A 19,936-nucleotide genomic window follows, 5' to 3' on the forward strand; every position below is an offset into this window, starting at 1 on the left:
CACGCTCTCCATTGAAATGTGATCAGTTGGTTATTTGCTTACTTTCTTATTCTATACAACACACACACACACAAACATGCATTCACATACACACACATGCACATACACACGCACAGACACACACACATACGTGCACACACACACACACAAATAACGCACACACACAAATGGACACACACATACACGCGCACATGCTGTACACACGTACACACACACACACACACACACACACACACACAAATGCACGCACTCAGGAATTGCTTTAGACTATTCCACCTCCATCGTCTCGATGCAGAAATAGACGGATCAATAGAGACAGAAAGAGAGACAGAGAGAGACGGATAGAGAGATAAATGGAGAGGGAGACCGAGAGCAAAGGAGAGAGACAGAGAAAAGGAGACAGAGAGAAAAGGAGAGAGAGAGAGAAAGAGACGGAGGGAAGAATGAGTTGGAGGACAGTTGTGATGGCCCTGGTTTAGGGAACGGAATTCGTTGCCATGGTGACTGTAAATAGCTTATGATGTCACGCCACACTCTGCTGCCATTGGCTGAGAGAGGATGCTGCAGCACGTGTGAGTTTCTGTGAATGTGAACATCTGGACCCATGGCTGAGGCTGTCCATGTGGAAGCTGTTTCCAGGCCCCATATTTAAAACAGCGTGTGTGCGTGTGTGTGTGTGTGTGCGCGTGTGTTTGCGTGTGTGTGTGTGTGCAAGCACACACTGCCCCGTCCTCTCCGTCTCCCCTACTGCCTGTTTTCCGAGCAGCTGGGACCTCGTTCCACTCCGCTAATGAGTGATTCACGTCTTTGTCATTTCGGTTCCACCTCCCCGATGAGATGTTGAGCTATGAGGAACGGTCTTTGTGCAGTGCTGCAGCCTGCTTGCATCACTTCCTCCTTCTGTCCCTGCCCTTCTCTCTGTCCCTCTGAATCTCTCTCTCTCTCTCTCTCTCTCGCTCTCGTTGTTTCTGTTGTCTTCTGTCCTGTGGCAATGGTGTTGCTGCTTCAGCCTCGCTTGAGACCTGAAGGTTGGTGGTCCAAGCCCCAGCGTGGCCACATTAAGATCAGCGCAGCCGTTGGATGCTTGAGCGAGGCCCTTAACCCTGCATTGCTCCAGGGGGGGAAATTGTCCCCTGCTTAGCCTAATCAACAGTCTAATCACTTTGGATGAAAGCGTCAGCTAAGTAGCCGTACTGTTACTGCCACACTGTTCATCATTGCTGGGGGCGTGTTCAGGGTTGACTGGTCTGACCCTGGGTCAGAAAGGCAATTGTTCAGATAATTCTCTAAGCCTTAACTGAGCTTGCGTGGTGTATTGCAATACATCTCAAAAAAGTGCAAAAACCCCGCCTTCTGGTCCTCTCGGTTGACTCACTGCCTCCATTAAGGGCACGGTAAAGTGCTGTATCTGCCCCAGCTCTGTTACTGGTGCACTGTGTGGTGTAACTGGTACTGGAGGGACGGCCTACATTTGAGGCCACAGTGGGGGGGGGGGAGTGTGTGTGTGTGTGTGTGGGGGGGGGGGGGTGGATACAGGTGCAGGGGTTTAGATTAGATTACGGCGGCAACCACATGCAAAACGCAGCGATAAAACTGCTGTTGGGCCCGACGGCACCCCTCCCCTCCCCTGCCGGTCCCCACTGACGTCACACGCCCTGCCTCTGTCACGTGACCGCACGCCTGCTTCCTCTTTCTCTCACCAGGGGGGCGGGGGGCGGGGGGCGGGGCGGGGTTTAGAGGAACTGAGCTACGCCGCCCGCTCTTCGCCTTGCAGCGAGGTCTCCGCCGAACGCGGCTCTGTGAAAGCGAAACGGGGAAGACTCCTCGTGTCCTCCTGTCCCACGGCCGTGTGCTCCGGTCCGGTCCAGCACTGTTGGGTCCGTGGTCCAGCCCGGTCCAGCGCGGTCCAGCCCGGTCCAGTGCGGTCAAGCGCGGTCCAGCGCGGTCCAGCGCGGTCAAGTGCGGTCCAGTGCGGTCCAGCCCGGTCCAGTGCGGTCCAGCGCGGTCCAGCACGGTCCAGTGCGGTCCAGTGCGGTCCAGTGCGGTCCAGTGCGGTCCAGCGCGGTCCATTTTTTCAGCTCAGGTCCAGTGTGCTTGTTCTGGTCCCTGTTTGGTCTGTGGTTGTCCATGGTTCTGGTCCCGGTTCGGTCTGTGGTTGTCCATGGTTCTGGTCCCGGTTTGATCTGTGGTTGTCCACGGTTCTGGTCCCGGTTCGGTCTGTGGTTGTCCACGGTTCTGGTCCCGGTTCGGTCTGTGGTTGTCCATGGTTCTGGTCCCAGTTTGGCCTGTGGTTTTTCCACGGTTCTGGTCCCGGTTCGGTCTGTGGTTCTTCACGGTTCTGGTCCCGGTTCGGTCTGTGGTTGTCCACGGTTCTGGTCCCGGTTTGGCCTATGGTTTTCCACAGTTCTGGTCCCGGTTTGGTCTGTGGTTGTCCACAGTTCTGGTCCTGGTTTGGTCTGTGGTTGTCCACGGTTCTGGTCCCGGTTCTGGTCCCGGTTCTGGTCCCGGTTGAGATGACGTTGGTGGAGGTGACCCTGTGAGGACAGGGTTTGGCTGCTCCCCGTGTCGTCTCCTGGCAGGGGCGCTGTTGAGGCAGTGGGGGGGGGGGGGAGAAGGGAGGGGCGTTATCCCTACCCACAATGCACCAGGGGTTCAGGGCTCTCACCGGCCGCTCGTTGAGCGACAGCAGAAGCTCGTCAGCACTGGAGGGACACACAGGTAAGAGGTTCGAGTTCGAGACCTTCCAGTGTGTGTGTGTGTGTGTGTGTGTTTTTACCTCCCGTATGCCACGGTGTGTGTGCATTTCGGTTTCATTCAGACGCCTGTTTACCCTCCACGCTGAGAGAGGATACCGCTGAACGTTTGTTTATTTGATCGATCGGTCTGGAGGTTCATGATTTTGTGCGTGATATTGCTTCAGGGTAGATGAGGAAGAGGAGTCAGAGGGAGGACTGCAGCCAGTGAACATAATTCTGCTTCAGACTCAAAATATCTATCATTGCTTTTCTTCGTAATTTTGTGTTCGGTCATGAGGGAAAATGTTTTTTCTTTAACAGGAAGTGTCCTTTTTTCTGTCTAAAAATATGTTAAATATTCTGTTCAGAATGTTTCAGTTCCAGTATTCCTCATTTTGATCTACTACTTCTTCTAAAGAGAGACACTGATCTCATCCTGTACACAGGGTGTTTTATGATATTTTCTACACTAGTTGCAATTCATTTCTCCACTTGTGGATGTAAGGCTTGGTTTTTTTTGTCTGTCTGCTTTGAGAATGCCGTCAGTTTCTATTAACATATTTATTTATTTCCTTTGCGCATATTTTACTATACTTTGTGGTTGCAGTTAAATGTCCTCCACAGACTTCTAGAACATTCTGATAAACATCAGGCATCATGGCGTCCTGTCAGCCATGATAGAGTCTTCTGCGTTTGACCCACTCTAGAAAAACAGACTCAACAACTTGCAAGTCTTAAGGTTTTACCCAAATTCACGTTTCAATGTTCAGTTCACCCATGCATGAACCCCTTAATTTCCTGATAGTCGCTTAAACTATTGAAACTATGCTGGATTACACCAAGAGTTCGTTGTTTTGGCAGTTTGCATCTTAAACGCTGAATGATGAATGCCAACTGCAAGGCTAAGACAAAATGGCCGCCTTTGCTCTGCGAAACGAGTGGGAAAGTGTAAGTGAGAGGAAGACAAAGAAAGGGAGAGAGAGAGAGAGAGGGAGAGATGGAGAGAGAGGTAGTGAGGGTATAGGAGAGAAATGGCATGAATGTTAGATAAAAGAGGTAGCAGCGCTAACGCTTAGCGACCGCGTCTGTGTCTTTCTGCAGCTTTTTGTGGTGAAGCACGTTGTCATGTCCTCATTTCCTGTGCAGAGTTGCTCAGGGCCTGAAAGTTCGTTAGGCCCGGTGCCTGCGGTTTCCAAACACAAATTATCCATACAAGGCCAGGGCTCAGGCTAGGGGGGTGGGGACTGTGGTGCGGTTGGTGTGGAACCACCCCCCCTCCCCTCAGCTGAAGCTGGCCAGCCCTGGTGTGTACAACAGACTTGGTGTAAATGTGAATTTACTCGTGCGTAAAATGTTGGGACTGTCCCCGTGTTAGAACAGCCAGTTTTGGTGAGAGAAGGAGACTAAGGGGGAAGGGGAGATAAATATAGAGAGAAAGACCATTCCATCCTCTTTATTTAGTCATCTGTTTTTGTTTTATGGACTGTCATCATAATTGGGTCAGACAAGAACATTTTTCAAACAAATGAAAGAAACAAAATATAACAGAGAGAGAGAGAGTGGGTGTTTGTGTGTGTGTGTGAGAGAGAGATATAGAGTGTGTGTGTGTGTGTGTGTGCGAGAGAGAGATTGTGTGTGTGAGATAGAGAGAGAGTGTGTGTTTGTGTGTGTGAGAGAAATAGAGAGTGTGTGTGAGAGAGAGATAGAGTGTGTGAGAGAGAGAAATAGAGAGAGATAGTGTGTGTGTGAGAGAGAGAGAGATAGAGAGAGATAGTGTGTGTGAGAGAGAGAATGAAAGAGAGAGTGTGTGTTTGTGTGTGTGAGAGAGATAGTGTGTGTGTGAGAGAGAGAGAGATAGAGAGAGAGAGTGTGTGTTTGTGTGTGTGAGAGAGATAGTGTGTGTGAGAGAGAGAGAGAGAGAGATAGAGAGAGATAGTGTGTTTGAGAGAGAGAGAGAGAGAGATAGAGAGAGATAGTGTGTTTGAGAGAGAGAGAGAGAGATAGAGAGATATAGTGTGTGTGCGAGAGAGAGAGAGACAGAGTAAAAACACACATGGCGGAGGATTGAGGCTTCATGATGCCGTTAGATGCGCTCTCACACACGCAAGCCCCACTGAGCATGCTCAGTGCTGTCGCCCGTCTGGCTGTTAAGACTGCAGGGAGACGGAGTGACGCTCGGCGTCCGCCATCGCGAGCAGCGACTTCATCCCACCGCGCTTTCTCCACCACGAACTGGCTCAATACTATATCTTGTTTTGTTTTTTTGTATTTTTTTTTTTTGTAAGATATTGACGTAAATAGACAGCTAGGCATTTAACTAAAGCAGTTGAATCAGGGATCTTGGCCAACTTCAACGACGCGCTACTGTTTCGTGTCTCGAACCTGCAACCTCCCAGGTTTTAATGGAGGCTGGCCTTGACTCTCGCTGTTCAAAAATTAGTCTTGTGATCCCGTCTATTTTAGGCGCCTTCAAATTGATTTCTGAGAGATCTGAGGGATTTGAAGGGCATTTGGGGTGGGGGGGGGGGTCCTCAGCCAATCAGGATCAGCGCCTCTCCGGAGGGGTCTCCCGTGCACCCCCACCCCCTCGTATTCCCGCTCTGATGTCATACTCAAACAGACCCTTCAGATGACGACGTGTTCTGCTACTCTGACACCCGGAAGGTCAGAGGTCACATTTCCACACTTTGTCACTCTCACGTCCGAAAATACACCCCGGGAGGACCCCGGTGAGGGAGGGAGAGAGGAAGTGGCAGAAGGAGGACAGAGATAGACGTGAAAAGAGGAAGAAACAGAGAAGAGTGGTGAAATTAAATTTCTTTTTTAACTAGTTGTAGCAGGAAAATGAAATGTGAAGGAGAGGGAACTTTTAACTAGTTGTAGCAGGAAAATGAAATGTGAAGGAGAGGGAACAAACAGATACAGGATACAGAAACAAAAAGAGAAAGAGAGAGAGTGGAGTAAGAATGGGATTAAGAGGAAGAGAGGGGAGAGACAGGGAGAGAGAGCAGTCAAGGTAGAGGTGAGGTAGAGAGGAGACAGAGAGAGAGAGAGACAGTAATCTGGGCAGAGGTGAGGTAGAGAGAGGGAGACAGAGAGCGAGAGACAGTACTCAGGGCAGAGGTGGGGTAGAGAGAGGAGACAGAGAGCGAGACAGTACTCAGGCGAGGTGAGGTAGAGAGAGGAGACAGAGAGAGACAGTACTCAGGGTAGAGGTGAGGTAGAGAGGGGAGACAGAGAGAGAGACAGTACCAGGGCAGAGGTGAGGTAGAGAGGAGACAGAGAGAGAGAGAGAGACAGTACTCAGGGCAGAGGTGAGGTAGAGAGGAGACAGAGAGACGAGCGAGAGACAGTATTCAGGGCAGAGGTGAGGTAGAGGAGACAGAGAGAGAGAGACAGTACTCAGGGCAGAGGTGAGGTAGAAGAGGAGACAGAGAGAGAGACAGTACTCAGGGCAGAGGTGAGGTAGAGAGGAGACAGAGAGAGAGAGACAGTACTCAGGGCAGAGGTGAGGTAGAGAGAGGAGACAGAGAGAGACAGTACTCAGGGCAGAGGTGAGGTAGAGGAGACAGAACAGAGAGAGACAGTACTCAGGGCAGAGGTGAGGTAGAGAGAAGAAACAGAGAGAGAGACAGTACAGGGCAGAGGTGAGGTAGAGAGGAGACGAGAGAGAGACAGTATTCAGGCAGAGGTGAGGTAGAGAGGAGACAGAGAGAGAGAGAGACAGTACTCAGGGCAGAGGTGAGGTAGAGAGAGAAGACAGAGAGAGAGACAGTACCTAGGGTCAGGTGAGGTAGAGATGGAGACAGAGAGAGAGAGAGACGATCAGGCAGAGGTGAGGTAGAGAGAGGAGACAGAGAGAGACAGTACTCAGGGCAGAGGTGAGGTAGAGAGGAGACAGACACAGAGAGAGACAGTACTCAGGGCAGAGGTGAGGTAGAGAGAGGAGAGACAGAGAGAGAGACAGTACTCAGGGCAGAGGTGAGGTAGAAAGAGGAGACGAGAGAGAGACAGTACCTGGCAGAGTGAGGTAGAGAGGAGACAGAGAGAGAGAGAGACAGTACTCAGGGCAGAGGTGAGGTAGAGAGAGGAGACAGAGAGAGACAGTACTCAGGGCAGAGGTGAGGTAGAGAGGAGACAGAGAGAGAGACAGTACTCAGGGCAGAGGTGAGGTAGAGAGGAGACAGAGAGAGAGAGACAGTACTCAGGGCACGGTGAGGTAGAGAGAAGAAACAGAGAGAGACAGTACTCAGGGCAGAGGTGAGTAGAGAGAGGAGACAGAGAGAGACAGTACTCAGGCAGAGGTGAGGTAGAGAGGAGACAGAGAGAGAGCGAGAGACAGTACTCAGGGCAGAGGTGAGGTAGAGAGAGGAGACAGAAGAGACAGTACTAGGCAGAGGTGAGGTAGAGAGAGAGCAGAGAGAGAGCACTCAGAGGTGACTCCGCTGAGCTGCAGTGCCTGACAGGGTCAGTCAGGATTCGGTGCCGCAGTGTAAATGTGTATATTAGAGCAGGCTCAGTGCTGCAGTGGCGGGAGGTGAGCCGGTGTGGTCAGGGCAGCGCTAACGGGCAGCAGCGCTAACGGGGAGCAGCGCTAACAAGCAGCAGCGCTAACGGGCAGCAGCGCTAATGGGCAGCAACGCTAACGGGCAGCGCTAACGGCAGCAGCGCTAACGAGCAGCGCTAACGGGCAGCAACGCTAACGGGCAGCAACGCTAACGGGCAGCGCTAATGGGCAGCAGCGCTAACGGGCAGCAGCGCTAACGGGCAGCAGCGCTAACGGGCAGCGCTAACGGGCAGCGCTAACGGGCAGCAGCGCTAACGGGCAGCAGCGCTAACGGGCAGCTGCGCCGCCACACGGACCTGGTGATCCGACGTTCCGAGCCGCTCCGCGCGCCCCTGGGCTCAGTCACGGCATTCCCGCGACGATCCCGACGCTCCGACGCGGGAGGCGTCAGAAACCTCCCGAGATTCAGCGCGCCTCAGCGCAGGCGGGAGTGAAGCAGTGCGTTGCCCCGTCCTGACCTGAAGAACAGCCATGTCTAGAGGAACTGAAACACCCCTGGCTGTGTCAGTGATATGTGAAGGCCCCCCGGGTGTGTATGTGCAGGGGGACCCCACCCCCCTGAAATAATTCCCTGAAAGAATTTTTACAAGGGTGAGATGTTTGCAGTCACTGCAATCAAATAAAACCCAACCGCTACACTCAAATAAGACCCAACCGCTACACTCGAATAAAACCCAAGCGCTACACTCGAATAAAACCCAAGCGCTACACTTGAATAAAACACGCAACCCTACACTGGAATAAAGCAGTCACAGACATGGGGTGAAATCGTTGCTGACACAAGATAAAATGTTGCAACTGACACACGGCAAAATGGTGACTGACGCGGTGTAAAACACCGTCAGTGAAAGAGGCGAGAACATGAGATGCCTGCGTGTTTTCACACCTGTGCTGCTGTTTTCACACCTGTGCTGTTTTCATAGCCTTTACTTTTAGACATTAGAAATTCAGTCATGTGTCTGAACCGTCCCCAGAGCCCCATTCAGGTTTAAAAACTGAATTTCCCCCACGGGAAGAATTACCTACTTAAAAAAAAAAAAAAAAAAAAATTTTGACTGTGCTCTGAACCAGTTTTTCCTAATCCAAATTTTCATGTCGAATGTCTTCTGTGTTTTGATTGGCTACAGCTTTTGAGCTTGCCTGCCACATGTGGAGCAGTTCTGCTGTCTCATTGTGACATCATCAAAGCGGGCCAGATGCTGGTGACATAGAATCGCTGTAGTAACCGTGGGTCAGTTCCTTTGTTCCTTCCATCCCCTTGCAGATGTTTGGGAGGAAGGGACATTTCCAGAGCTACAGTACAGGTCATGTCCTGGAACAGAACTTTCCTCCCCACCAGTATGGGTCCTGCCCCTGCCCCCCAGTGGTAATATTCATAGGGTGCACCGAACTTTAATAACTTTCAACACATCGGAACACAGGACCGACCATCTGGTCCGTCTGCAAAATCCGTGGGCGTATGAGGTCAAAGTACGCTTTTAATTCTCACTCCGGAAATTTCCAGAAACATTACTGCCTCAGTCCTCCTACTGCGGGTCACTAGATCAAAATGGCATTAAATGCAAAGCACGTAAGGAAATAATAATTGAGAACAGGGGTTCTGTGTGTGTGTGTGTGTGTGTGTGTATGTGTGTGTGTGGTATGTGAGTGCATGTGTGTGTGTGTATGTGTGTGTGGTATTTGAGTGTGTGTGTGTGAGTGCGTGTGTTTGTATATGTGTGTGGTATGTGAGTGCGTGTGTGTGTGTGTATATTTGTGTGTATGTGAGTGTGTTTGTGTGTATGTGGGCAAGGGGGTGGGGATGGGGGGGGGGGGGTGGTTTACCAGGATATTGGTGAGAAAGAGATAATAGAGACTGCTGTGGGAAAATCACCGCAGAAATGAATTCTCTGGTCCAAAAAAAGCATATGGCCGCAGTATGTGAAAGAGACAATCACAGGAAGGTCTGTCACTCAACATCCAGACATTTATTTTTAATGGAACAGAACTCTTGACCTCGATTACTACCACGGTAGGAAGACTCTTCCCCTGTGTGTGCGCGTTAATATTGACATCACTCCCCCCCCCCTCCCTGTGACACTCAAACAATCCGTCGGAGAACAGATCTTTTGGAATTCTAAGTCAGTGTTCTAGAGCTCTGTCGGCGGCGGTGATTGTTCTGTCATCATCGGGATGTTCAGCGGGGGGAACATTCCGCTCGCACGTTCGCGGTGACCTCACGCCTCGGAGGGTTGAGAACCGAAGCGGCGCTTCCATATGACAATCGGCAGCATCCTGTTTCCTGTTGGTAGCGTAGCCGGCGTAGCCGCTGGCCCAGGGAACACTGTGTGCTCTCTCGGCCTCGGAGTGCAGCGCCGTTTCTCAGAGACCGGCGAGGCCAGGGCCGGGGCGGGGCGCGGGAGAGGCGGACCCCGCCAGAGGAAATGTTTTCGGGGCTGAGGGGGGCTTAGCGCTTAGTCAGTGGGTTTGGGCATGAGCCACGGGAGTAGGGAAGCACGGGGGAACGGCCCTGGAGCTGGACTGTGGGGCAGAGGATACTGACGCTCCCCCAGGCAGGTGAGGAGAACAGGGGGTGGGGGGGAAGGTGGGGGATTTTAATGAGCCAACGCCCCTCCTCTCACCCCATATGGCGGGCACCCACGCCCCGTGATTTTAACTTCCCCTCTGTGAGTTGTGACTGTGGCTGGGACTCTGTGTGCAGGGAGCCTTTTTTGGTGAATGGCACGTCCCCACATTCCAGATCATTCTGGAGTCCAAAGTTAATATTCCCTCCGTCACATAGAGCTCCTTCTTCTTCTGCTGCAACGTGTGGAGGACTCCCAGCCTCCGTGTCCAACTCAAGGTTATGTTGTAGTTCAGGTGGAGGGAGGGTGGTGTGTGTGTCTGTGTGAGAGAGAGTGTGTGTGTGTGTGTGTGTGTATGTGTAAATGTCTGTGTGTGTTCCTGTGTGAGTGTGTGTGTTCTTGTGTAAGTGACTGTGTTTGTTCCTGTGTAAGTGTGTGTGTGTGTGTGTGTGTGTGTAAGTGTGTGTGTTCTTGCAGATTCTGGTCAGTACTCAGTCTATAGTTTTATTTTCCTCCTTTCTCTGTCTATCCCTCTTTCCTTACCCCTCTCTTCCTGCCTCTGTGTCTGTCTGTCTGTCTGTCTCTCTCTCTGTCTGTCTGTGTGTCTGTGTCTCTCTGTATCCGTGTCTGTATGTCTCTCTCTGTCTCCCTCTCTCTGTCTGTGTGTGTCTCTCTCTCTGTCTCTCTCTCTGTCTCCCTCTCTCTGTCTGTGTGTGTGTCTCTCTCTGTCTCCCTCTCTCTCTCTCTCTCTGTGTCTCTCTCTCTGTCTCTCTGTCTCTGTTTCTGTCTCTGTCTCTCTCTCTCTGTCTGTGTGTGTGTCTCTCTCTCTCTCTGTCTCTCTGTCTCTGTCGTTCTCATTTTTTTCCTCTCCTCTTTTTGCACTTTCCCTTTCTTCCTACCACCCGAGTGTCTGTCTCACTTTCTCTCTCTTTATATCTCTCTCCCTCCCTCCCTCCCTCCCTCCCTCTCTCTCTCTCTCACACACACAGGGTTGAGGCGGGCTGGCGGGGTGTGTGTGTGTGTGTGTGTATGTGTGTATGTGTAGGCGGGGCTGAGGGGGAGGGGGGTGGAGCGTGTGTGTGGGTCTGCGCAGAGCCGTGTCTGGACGCCAGTCTGCAACTGCGTGACTGTAGAGGAGAGGAATGCCTCTCAGCGTGTGACAGCACACACACACACACACACACACACAAACACACACAGGCACCATGACCCGCCCGGAGTGGGGTTCCGCTCACTCGCACACACACGCGCGCGCACACGGACGCACACACACACGCGCGCGCAGCCCGGGGAAAACGATGTGAGAGGTAAGGCACTGCCGCGATCGCTGTCCGCCGCCTGTTCCTCCGCCAAGTTCTCCCTCTCTCTCCCTCTCTCTGTCTCTCTCTCCTTCCCTCTCTCTGTCTCTCTCTCTCTCCCTCTCTCTCTCTGTCTCCTTCCCTCTCTCTCTCTCTCTCTCTCTCTCTGTCACCTTCCCTCTCAAATTCAAACTCAAAATGCTTTATTGGCAGGAAATACGTTGGTTCTGTAAATATTGCTGAAGCGTACGCATAGAAACAGGAAGAGGAATAATGATATATTAATACAAACGTGAATACGAACAATATTGTGGAAATGGCAACAATGCAAACAGTATTCTCTCTGTCTCTCTCTCTCTCTCACTGTCGCCCTCTCTCACTCTCTCTCTCTCTCTCTGTCTCTGTCTCATCGAACAGTAGACTGCACGGAGCTCTCTGTGTATGCGTGTGCCTGTATATGTGTTTATGTGTGTGCCTGTATATGTGTTTGTGTGTGTGCCTGTATATGTGTTTGTGTGTGTGTGTCTGCTTGAACGTGTGTGTATGTGTGTGTGTGTGTTTGTGTGTACGTGTGTGCGCCTGTGTGTGTGTGTTTCTTTTGGGAAATGGGAGGTCATGTTAGCTGCAGGTTACGGTGCTGTGTTAAATGCACACTCACCGCTCTACCAGTGAAAACAGAGAGGTCTCGGCGATGTGTGTGCGCGTGTGTGTGTGTCTCAGTGCGGTGTGTGTTCTGGGGGGGGGGGGTCTGCACTCAGCTGATCCACCAGGGAAGAGAGAGAGAGAGAGAGAGAGAGAGAGAGAGAGCGAGAGAGAGAGGGAGAGAGAGGGAGAGAGAGGGAGAGCGAGAGAGAGACAGAGAGGAAAACAGGTGGATTATTCACCCAGCTTGGCATTTTGTCAGTATGTGACTTAAGTCATCATACACACACACACACATACACACACAGGCACACACACATACCCACATCCACACGCATACACACTCACACACAGACACATACACACACATACACACACACACATACACATACACATACACAGGCACACACACCCACAGGCATACACACTCCCACACACACCTGCGTACACACACATACACACGCACACACACAGTGGGAAAAAGGACACACAAAACATGCCTCTGTTTCTCCTCATGTCTCCTCTCCTCCTCTCTCCTCCCCTCCTCCTCTCTACTCCTCTCTCCTCTCCTCCTCTGTCTCTCCTCCTCTCTCATCCTCTGTCTCTCCCCCCTCCTCTGTCTCTCCTCTCCTCCTCTCCTCCTCTGTCTCTCCTCCTGTCTCCTCTCCTCCTCTCTCCTCTCCTCCTCTGTCTCTCCTCCTGTCTCCTCTCCTCCTCTCTCCTCCTCTGTCTCTCCTACCTCCTCTGTCTCTCCTCTCCTCCTCTCTGTCTCTCCTCCTCTCTCCTCTCCTCCTCTGTCCTCCTCTCTCTTCTCCTCCTCTCTCCTCTCCTCCTCTGTCTCTCCTCCTCTCTCCTCTCCTCCTCTCTCCTCTACTCCTCTCTGTCTCTCCTCCTCTCTCCTCTCCTCTCCTCCTCTGTGTCTCCTCCTCTCTGTCTCTCCTCTCCTCCTCTCTCCTCTCCTCCTCTCTCCTCCTCTGTCTCTCCTACCTCCTCTCTCTCTCCTCTCCTCCTCTCTGTCTCTCCTCCTCTCTCCTCTCCTCCTCTGTCCTCCTCTCTCCTCTCCTCCTCTGTCTCTCCTCCTCTCTCCTCTCCTCCTCTCTGTCTCTCCTCCTCTCTCCTCTCCTCTCCTCCTCCGTGTCTTCTCCTCTCTGTCTCTCCTCTCTTCCTCTCTCCTCTCCTCCTCTCTCCCTCGCTGTGAGGAGTGTCCTGCCCCGCTCCGTGCGCTGTAAGGTGAACCCTCCCGCCCGCCGGCGTAAATCACACAGTACACCGCCCGCCACACCTCCTTATATGGCCTGCACAGTATGCGGGTACAGAGAGATTCTGCCAAGCACCTGAACTAGAGTGAGAGGGGGGTAGAGAGAAAGAGAGAGAGAGACAGGGGGAGAGAGAAGGAAAGGAGTAGAGAGATATAAAAAGAGAGAGAAGGAAAGAGAGACAGGGACAGTGAGAAAGAGAGGGACAGGGAGACAGAGAGAGAGAGAGAAGCAGAGGGGTAGGTAGAGCGAGACATTGGGAAGTAACGGGGGGTGATAGAGATGGAGCGAGAGAATGAGAGGGGGTGAGACAGAGGGAGAGAGAGAGAATGAGAGGGGGTGAGACAGAGAGAGCGAGAGAATGAGAGGGGGTGAGACAGAGGGAGAGAGAGAGAATGAGAGGGGGTGAGACAGAGGGAGAGAGAGAGAATGAGAGGGGGTGAGGGAGAGGGAGAGAGAGAGAATGAGAGGGGGTGAGACAGAGGGAGAGAGAGAGAATGAGAGGGGGTGAGACAGAGAGAGAGAGAGAAGGAGAGGGGGTGAGACAGAGGGAGAGAGAGAGAAGGAGAGGGGGTGAGACAGAGGGAGAGAGAGAGAATGAGAGGGGGTGAGACAGAGAGAGAGAGAAGGAGAGGGGGTGAGACAGAGGGAGAGAGAGAGAAGGAGAGGGGGTGAGACAGAGGGAGAGAGAGAGAAGGAGAGGGGGTGAGACAGAGGGAGAGAGAGAGAAGGAGAGGGGGTAAGAGAGGTAGAGAGAGGGAGAGGGGGTGAGACAGAGGGAGAGAGAGAGAGAAGGAGAGGGGGTGAGAGAGGTAGAGAGGGAGAGTGAGAGAAAATGTTTTTTGACTTCTCACCGTGACTGGCAGTCTTGATTGTTAAGCACAATGAGTAGACAGGGTGGTGGGGGGAAGTGAGTCTGTGCGCGTTGGAGAAGGACACCGTTCTGGGACAGACGGACGGGCCGGGGGGAGGGGGGGGGGGAGTGGGGAGGGCTGTAGCTCATCTCATTGGCTGGAGAGGAGACAAGTTAGACACGTTATAAAAAGTGTTAATGTGTTTGGCGTATCAGGTACGTGTGGCATCTTCTTGTCCTAGGCGGTGAGTCACGGGGGGTGTGTGGGGGGGGGGGGGGGGGTGAGTGTGAGGCGTGATTGGTCCCCTTATGCGGCCAGTCACGTGGGCTTCTGCAGAATGACACACTTCCTGCGCGTGTTTAGCTTGCTGCCGCTCACAGGAAGTCGTGCCCCGCCCTTTACGCACCGCAACCATGGCAACCGGGTCAGAAAGGTCGAGAGACAGAGAGAGCGAGAGAGACTCAGAGAGAGAAAGAGAGAGTGAGAGAGAGAGAGGGAGGGAGGGAGTGAGAGAGAGAGGGAGACAGGGAGAGAGTGAGAGAGAGACCTTTTCTACTCCTTTATTACAACCACTTACTGCATCAGGGAAAGCTCACAGGCACTGAGGTCCGTAAGTATTTGGACAGTGACAAATATTTTAAAGGGCTGCAGTTCCTACACGACTCAATCCATATGGATGTAAATAGCCACACATTGCAGTGCAGACGGCTTTAATGTGGGGGTACGCTCATCCATATCCAGTTCCCTGTGTAGGAACTACAGCCCCTTACGTTTGAGTCACTGTCCAGAAACCTACAAGCCTCACTGTGCTCTCAGTTCACTGACAGAAAGTACTGCCTATTAGTTCCATATGTGCTCATGGAAAACACAAAAACAAACACCAAAAATAAGGAAGTAAATTAAATTAAATTTAAAAGAGAAAGAGGAGAAGAAGAAAGAAAGAGTGCAAGAAGAAGAGACAGACAGAGAGAAAGAGAGAGACTATACTATGAGGTATTGATCCGTGCAAATCCTCCGACAGTCCGATATCTCCCAGCCTGCCCTGGCCCCACCCTCATTTCATCTAAATTGCGTTCAAACCACATGATCTCGGCCTGATTTCTCAAGCCCTGGAGATCGGTTCACATCATCCCACAATGACATTCTGCAACTGCAAGGACAAATGTCATAGATATGTAAAATAAAGATGTATTTACACATAATCCGTGGGAAAAAAGGCAAACAATTGTAGCAACAAAGGTTATGGTTAGGGTTAGGGTTAGGGTTACGAGCATTTGAATAGAGCATAGAGACACACAAACGGTTTGTACGCACGCCTTGAAGTGCCTCAGTTTTGGTTGGGGAACTAGAGGGTACTGTTAACTAGCTAGCGGAAGTTCAGATTTCTGAACACAGAAGGCCGATTTCAGTGGTCAAAAACATTCGGTCACCTGTCGTCAATTAGGGTGAGACCGGGCTGATTAAAAACATGGCCGCCCTCCCGCCCCGTGTCCCGTGAGTTATTTTTAGCGGAGTAATCGATGACAGGGCAGCGCATCAGCTCTAAACCCGTGTTTCTGTGCCCGCGTCTGTAACTCACATTTGAGTTCGACTTTGAGTTTAAACGGGAATTTGAACGTGAAAGATGCGGAGCAGCAGGACTGTTTTTTTTTTGGGTTTTTTTTGACGTGTGTTTTTTTCCGTTAGCCTAGCCGTCTGCGTAGGAGCTGACAGGATTCTGCTGCCGTTCGAGAGGATTAGCCTGTCAACACACCCTGGCTGTGGATCTCAGCATTCCAGTTCACGTTACGTCAAATGCCCTCCTTCTCTCCCTCCCTCTCTCTCTCCCTCCCTCTTTCCCTCCCTCCCTCTCCGAGGGAAGTCTAGAGACCGTAGACTAGTAGCAGACTGCAGTTCGTAACTGTATTGGCACTGCTTGCTTTTTTCTTCTTTTAAATGAATAAAATCATTTGTTATTTAACTGCTCTGACGTACAGTTAATTAGTCTCAGCAGGGGTCAATCCTCCCTGGAGCTCAAGGGCCCAACGGCTGTGTGGATCTTATCGTGACAACACTGGGCCTTGAACCACCAACCTTCTGGAGTCCCAGTCATACCTTAACCACTAGGCTACAGGCTTTTCCTTTGGCAATACCCTTTCTCTCATCGCTCCTATTGCATTGCACTGTTGCATGTCTCACTGTCTATCTATCTATCTATCTATCTTAATATCTATCTATCAATCTGTCTATCTCTGTCTCTCCTGCTCTCTCTCTCTCTCTCTCTCTCTCTCTCTCTCTCTCCCTTCATCTGAATGATAAGGCGTCTAGCGGTTGCCATGTGACCCCCACAATGTAAGTGTCTCACTGGGTTGTGGCGTAACCGTGGCAGCCGTAGCCATAGCCAATCAGACGCTGATGGTAATCTGTGACCACGGCTCCCTGATTAGGGCTGTGAGTGAGAGCCCTGTGTGTCTCTGGAGTAGTCGTCTGCATGTGCTGCACGGAAACACGCATGCACGCGGGCGCCGTGTGTGTGTGTGTGTGTGTGTGTGCACACGTGTGTGTCTGTGGCACTACATGCTTATTCTGTTGTGTGTGGACCAGACAGTCAATGCATTGTTTGCTGGGTTCCTCATTTGCTGGGTATGAAATGAGCGTGTGTGAGTGTGTGTGTGTGTGTGTGAGTGTGTGAGTGTGTGAGTGTGTGTGTGTGTGTGTGAGTGTGTGTGTGTGACTCGGAGAATGCAGGGCAGAAGTGGAGAGGAAAGGAGTACCATGAAGAAAGCAGGCAGAAGCAAAATGAACCAGAAGAGAGAGAGAGAGGAATGAACCAGAGGAGAGAGAGAGAAAGGGAGATGAACCAGAGGAGAGAGAGAGGGAGGGAAGAACCAGAGGAGAGAGAGAGAAAGGAGGGCAGACAGGAGGAAGGGCAGACAGGACTCTGGATGCGTCACTCCCGTCCTGTCCCCCTTCACCTGGACGAAAGGTGAAACCTCACTCAGCCAATCAGGAGCCACTGCAGATCAGTGAAACGAGGAAGGGAGAGAGAGAGGGTGGGAGAGGGAGGGGGAGGGAGAGAGAGAAGGAGGGAGGGAGAAAAGGAGGGAGAGAGAGAGAGGTTAAGGAGGATGCTGCTCTGGAGTATTTGGCCTCTCCCCCTCTCTCCCTCCCCCTCTCTCTCTCTCTCTCTCTCTCTCTCCCCCTCTCTCCCTCCCCCTCTCTCTCTCTCTGCGGTGGTTGTTCCGTTCAGGACGCCCCGTCCGTAGAGCAGGAAGTTGACTCTGAGTGGCTGCTACATGTTCGGTGGGCGTGTCGTGACGGGGTCAGGATGCATGTCGGGGTAGCTCACTGCAGGTCGAGTACGCGTCCGGCCTCAGTGTTAAAAAAAAAAAAAAAAAAAAAAAAAAAATTGGCCCTCGTCCTTATCTTTGTTGTACAGGTAGCAGTTGAAATTGTACTTACCTCTAGGGTCTTTCAGCGAACTTATCCCTGGTTATGGGTATGCACTTTGTTGTACGTCGCTCTGGATAAGAGCGTCTGCCAAATGCCAATAATGTAATGTAATGTAAAGGCTGCGGCTCTCTGGCGTCTCATTGGCTGTTCCTCCCGCCTCTCTGGCCTCTCATTGGCTGTGCCTCAGGGCTCTCTGGCCTCTCATTGGCTGTTCCTCCCGCCTCTCTGGCCTCTCATTGGCTGTTCCCCCCGGCTCTCTGGCCTCTCATTGGCTGTTCCTCCCAGCTCTCTGGCCTCTTGTTGGCTGTGGCTGCAAAGCTCCTGTTTTTAACATTGAGACATTTTGGTGCTGTACATGTGCACCTGGCCCCCTGGTCCTGTTGGTGTTGAGAGTTAGGGTACTGGGACAGGAAGAGGGGGTGTGTTTTGGGCAGGGGCAGTGGGACAGGGGTGTGGTTGTTTGGGGGGGGCGGGGGGTGGGGGGGTGTAATTGACTCCAGCTGAAATACTGTTTGTGTGGTCAGCGAGGGCTCTGATTCATCCTGGGATATTTAAGGATTCCCAAACCTTCTGGGCCGTGGCATCGTGTGTCCAAAAACATGTGACCCCCCCCCCCCCTCCCCCTCCGCCCGGACAGCTGACGGAAGGGCACTCACCGCGGCGGTGATCGCGTTACGCCTGACACATCACTTTTCGCCGGTTTGTTCTACTCCTCTGTTTTATTCATTCACTTTGCGTCTCAGCGCACGGGAGCAAGCTAGGTGATGAGGTCATCGTCATCATCACCATCATCGTCGTCATTGCGGCCATCACCACGCGTTATCGCTTGTTCAGTTGGTTGTGTGACGCTCTGTTTTGGGGGCTAGAATCAGACCCGGCTCAGGTACGCTGTTGTTTGCTGTCGGATTCACACACTTTTCTGCGCTTGATTGATCGTGCCTGATGCAGTTGAGCTGGCCGAGAGGACCGGTTTGCACAGTGTAGTAAAGTATCCGAAAAAACGATTACGTGTCGGACTCAGGACTGGCCAGAACAGAGAGCCCTCTCCCTCTTCCTCTGCTTCCTGGGGGGCGGTGTTTGGGTCCGAACACTTCCTGGCGGAACCCGAAGGAGCTCGGTGAGTGAGGTCTGAGCGGTACTGATGGATCTCCATGGCAACAGCGGCGGTGAAAGGCAGCAGGTTGAGATGGAGACGTGGACACCTTGACATCGTTGCACGGGGGGGAGAGGGCTGTCACGAGTGGCGGAGGCTGTCAGCTGGGCGCTGGACCTAGGAGGGTTGCAGGTTCAAACCCACATCGGTGTGCTGCTGGATAACCCATAACCCCTGGGCAAAGGGCATAGCCACTTATGTGATAAATCAGTCCCTGGATAAGACTTCCTGCTAAGTCACTGGTTTCACCTGTGTGAGTGTGAGTGTGTGAGAATGTGTGAGTGTGTGTGTGAGAGAGTGTGAGTGTGTGTGAGTGTGTGAGTGTGTTTGTGTGTGTGTATGAGTGTCTGTGAGTGTGTTTGTGTGTGTGAGAGAGTGAGTGTGTGTGAGTGTGTGTGTGAGTGTGTGCATGTGTGAGTGTGTGTGTGACTGTGAGTGTGTGAGTGTGTTTGTGTGAGTGTGTGTGAGTGTGTGCATGTGAGTGAGTGAGTGTGTGTGTGACTGTGAGTGTGTGAGTGTGTGTGAGTGTGTGAGTGTGTTTGTGTGTGAGAGTGTGAGTGTGTGTGTGTGTGTGTGTGTGTGTGTGTGTGTGAGAAAGTGTGAGTGTGTGTGAATGTGTGTGTGTGTGTGAGAAAGTGTGAGTATGTGTGTGTGTGTGTGTGTGTGTGAGTGTGTTTGTGTGTGTGTGTGAGAGAGTGTGAGTGTGTGTGAGTGTGTTTGTGTGTGTGTGAGAGAGTGTGAGTTTGTGTGAGTGTGTGAGTGTGTTTGTGTGTGTGTGTGAGAGAGTGTGTGTGTGTGTGTGTGTGTGTGAGAGAGTGTGTGTGTGTGAGAGAGTGTGTGAGTGTGTGAGTGTGTTTGTGTGTGTGTGTGAGAGAGTGTGTGTGTGTGTGTGTGTGTGTGTGAGTGTGTGTGAGTGTGTGTGTGTGTGTGTGTGTGTGTGTGTGTGTGTGTGTGAGTGTGTGTGTGTGTGTGTGTGTGAGTGTGTGAGTGTGTGAGTGTGTGAGTGACCCCGCTCATGTGGCGTGTGTATCTGATACTGTGGGGACGGTTGGGGGATGGGTCATGTGATGCGCTGATGTTTGTGCAGCTCTGGCCATATGGCCGCGGACTGGGCATGCTCACAGCCGTCAAATTACCCGAATGACAGCCTGACGGAGTGATAATGCAAGAGGGGGGGAGGGGGGGTTACATTACACTGTATTACACTCAACCATTTAACACTAGCTCTTATCACCGGTCCTTACATAAGCGCATAAAAAATAAAAAATAAAAAAGAGCCAGTGACACACTCAGGGCGAATCGTGTGTTTCATCACGATAGCGGCTGTTAATACATAACTTACGGGAAAGAGAGAGTGAAAGAAACAGATAAAAAAGAGAGAGAGAGAGAATGAGAGAGATCCAGATGGAGGGGAATTCTGTGGCCAGAGGTTTCT

The 19,936-nt window shown here is 51.9% G+C and overlaps 1 protein-coding gene across 3 annotated transcripts in view; it reads left to right on the plus strand.

The window, feature by feature from the left end:
• LOC133128146 (muscleblind-like protein 1) overlaps nt 1–19,936 on the plus strand; it is a 74,403-nt gene that overhangs the window by 5,754 nt on the left and 48,713 nt on the right. The window contains exon 1 of one of the 3 annotated variants that reach the window (XM_061241457.1): nt 2,698–2,718. The exons of 1 other annotated variant lie outside the window; for it this stretch is intronic. The gene's annotated coding sequence lies outside the window, so the exon portion shown is untranslated. Of the gene's footprint in view, nt 1–2,697; nt 2,719–10,973; nt 11,174–19,936 lie in introns of those variants that run through there. One more of the 3 variants, XM_061241455.1, reaches the window with a different exon arrangement.

The sequence above is a fragment of the Conger conger genome, chromosome 5 (genome assembly GCF_963514075.1).
Source record: "Conger conger chromosome 5, fConCon1.1, whole genome shotgun sequence".
Taxonomy (NCBI): Eukaryota; Metazoa; Chordata; class Actinopteri; order Anguilliformes; family Congridae; genus Conger; species Conger conger.